Consider the following 3,517-nt stretch of genomic DNA (forward strand, 5'->3'; position numbering starts at 1 on the left):
CTCCATCAAAAAGTACACACAATAAAAAGTTAATGGAAGTTTGGAAGGAATACAGAGTTGATTACTTCTTCCTTTGCACAGGTATTCACCATTTAAATTTGTTAATGGAGATGTCTTATTTTTGTAAATTAACAAAATCCAATAGATTTATTTAAGGTTCAATATGACCTGTTTTTCAAAACATCAGTTAAGAGATTGAACTAGATCGGCAATTATCTGTCTTTTGGCAAATGACATTTACATATGTAACACGTTCCCAAAGGTATACTCAAGACTACATGTAATTCTCTGGCAGGAATCTACCCTTTCCTCTTCCACTAAGGATAGTGTGTCAGAAGCTAGATGTCAAGAAGAGTGACATTATTATTAAGATAACCTTAAATTATTTTTGTTCATAAACATAGATATAAATAGAAGCAGAAATAGAAATAGAAATGTGCAATAGATCTAGCTACACATATAGTTACAGTGTGAAAAAACCTTGGTGATTTAACTGCATTCATAACAAATTACTTGTGACATAACTAGAAAACACTAGAATGTCTAAAAACTCTAGGTAAAACAAACAAAAAACTGATCTTAGATCTAGGTAATCAAAATGTGTTTCACAGACCAGCAACTTTGGCCTTAGTTGGAAGTTTATTGGACCTGCAGAATCTCAGGCCCCTCCTCCAGACCTGCTGAATCAAAATCTGCATTTTAATAATATTTCCAGATGATTCATAAGCACATTAAAGTTTGAGAAGTGCCAGCCTAGATAAATGTCAAGTTCCTTCCAACTCAGAGATTTGAGGAATCTAGGTAAAAATGATAGGACCAGAAATGATGTCAGCACTTGCAATAAAATCAGATATAAAACTATATCTCTGCTTCTATGCCTCCAAAATTTCGGACAACCTTTAATCTTTAAGCATAGCCATGCTACCAAAGAAGTAAATGTATTTTGTGGAGAGCAGTTGCTACTCAGCATTAAGTTGCTGACAGATTGTTTTCACACAAAATTGTAATACATAACTCAGGCATCTGCTCTAACTTTCAAGAATCCAAGCATTAGTTGTAACAACTTTGAGTTTGTAATTTCATCTTCATACCCATATCCACCCTCATCCCCATGAATGTTGGCACATATCAAAACCGTATTGGGAAATGAAACCATAAAAACAAAATGTTACTATAATTTGAAAGACAAGAGTGCTTTTGAAACTTTTCATGATGCTCTCAAAAAAGAAAAACAATGTTTGTAAGTATTCAGTGCTTCATAATGGTTTTCTAATACATTACTTCATGTCTACAGTTTGATACCCAGTATCAGTTTTGCAGCAATGCATTACACATACAGTTGACCCTTGAATGATGCTAGAGTTGGGAACACCAACCACCATGCAGTCAAAAATACACATATAAGTTTTGACTCCCCAAACTTAACTACCAATAGCCTATTGTTGACCAGAAGCCTTACTGATAACATAAACAGTCGATGAACATATATTTTGTATGTTATATGTATTATATACTATATTTTTACAATAAAATAAGCTAGAGAAAAGAAAATGTTATTAAGAAAATCCTAAGGAAGAGAAAATACATTTACAGTATTTATTTTTTAAAAACCCATATATAACAGACTTGCATAGTTTAAATTCATGTTGTTCAAGGATCAACTGTACATGCTTGTCATACTAATAATTTTCATCTTGAGTTTAGAAATCCATCCAGAAATGGCTTTTTCTACTACAGTTTCTTTGATGAACAAACAATGGAAAGAACTTTTCTTTTTGTGAAAATATTGGGTCACTAATGCAAGAAGCCTACTGAAAAGTAAGGAACCTGATGATATACTGAATCTCACTTCTCTGGTGTTTCTTTTTTTTCTGTTTTTCTCTAAAGGAAAATTTTCAAGTTGCCTTTGAAAATGTTGCCAGCCTAAGCCTAAATTTATAAACCTTATTGTTCTATTTTTCTTTGGCTCTTGTCTTCTCTTGTTGATACTCAGAAGAGAAAACATCATCTTAATAATAGTTATAAGTGGCTCAAGAGCCATATTAGGTGATGATAGGTCCTGTCATACTCAATATTTCCTCATGAAAAAGTAAAATTATAAAAAGGGAGACTTTTTAAATGGTACTAACATTTTTTATTATCATTAATTTCAGGTAAACAATACATTGGTTAGACATTTATGTGGTTTATGAAATGATCTCCCAATTACTCTATCACCCATCTGGCTCTGCACATAGCCATTACAATAGTACTGACTGTATTCCCTATGCTGTACTCTATATCCCCATCACTGTAAGGAGGACTTTATTTCTTAAATATTTGAAAGTATAATGGCACAGAAAAATGGGAAATGGAATAATTCAGGGCACAACTGACCCTAATAAGACTTAAATAAACAATAGAGACAGAGATATATTGCCTGAGCCATGAAGCAACATTCCCTTTTGTCTTTTTTAAGTGCGTATTCCTCAAAAATCCTGATGATAAAGTATATCATTTTGAGCACAATTATTTAAAGTGACTGTTTTACATTTGGATGGAGGCCAATCTCTTCTAAGAGTTGTGTCCATAAACTGCAGGAGGAGTTTTCTATTAGGGCTAAGCAGCCATCAGCTGGAATAGCCCCAAACAATGACTGTCTGATGGATGTACCTGCATTGATAACTGCTATTTATTAATAAGAACATTTATCAAGCCCTACTGTGTGCATTAGCAGCTACAAGGGACACATAAGGCAACAGAAACATAATCCTTACATGTGAGGTACTTTCCATCTAGAGAGACTGGCTGTTGGATGAAGCATGCTTGGACAAATATGGCCAGCTTTACCTGCAGGGAACTATCTGTGAGATGAGATTTCAAGGGTACCAAGAAAGTTGTATTGTCCAAAAGAATATGTCCTGCAACCACTAGCAGATGCCTAAAATACCACCAACCCACTATCCTATTAAATACATATAGGTTTATGTAACCTGTGACAATGACAATTCTTTGGGGAAAATTCAGCTAAGAGAAATTTACTCTGTCTTTGAGGAATTCATGTGACTCTGGTGTGCACAGAGAAAGGGAAGACATCAGTGGAGTATCAGTTAGAGGGAATGCCAGAGAACTCACTCTGCCAATTCCTTCCTTTAGTATTTTTTCTATATGTCCAATCACCTCAAGTAGTCAATGTGAATGTTTGATGAAATGAATAATATCCCCTTTCTTGTATATAGTTATAAAGGGAGTAACTGTCCTACTGCTGCAGCATATTATAAATCAATTCCAAAATCATTTCTTTTTACGGCAGAAAAGAAAAGCTTTGTTAGAAGAGAAAGTACAGTTCCAAATGTGGAAACAGGACTGAGCAAGAAAAGCATGGCTCAAATGGCCAATCCCAAGATCATTTGTACTCATTCTCTATAAGCCACCTTCACCATCCTCTGGCCCTTCTCCACCTTGTGAATAGTACAAAAACTACGTACTATACAAGTCTTCCCTGGTTTTCCTCTGACAGAATGAATTCTTCCCACTC

The sequence above is a fragment of the Pteropus alecto genome, unplaced genomic scaffold (assembly GCF_000325575.1).
Source record: "Pteropus alecto unplaced genomic scaffold, ASM32557v1 scaffold229, whole genome shotgun sequence".
NCBI classification, from domain to species: Eukaryota; Metazoa; Chordata; class Mammalia; order Chiroptera; family Pteropodidae; genus Pteropus; species Pteropus alecto.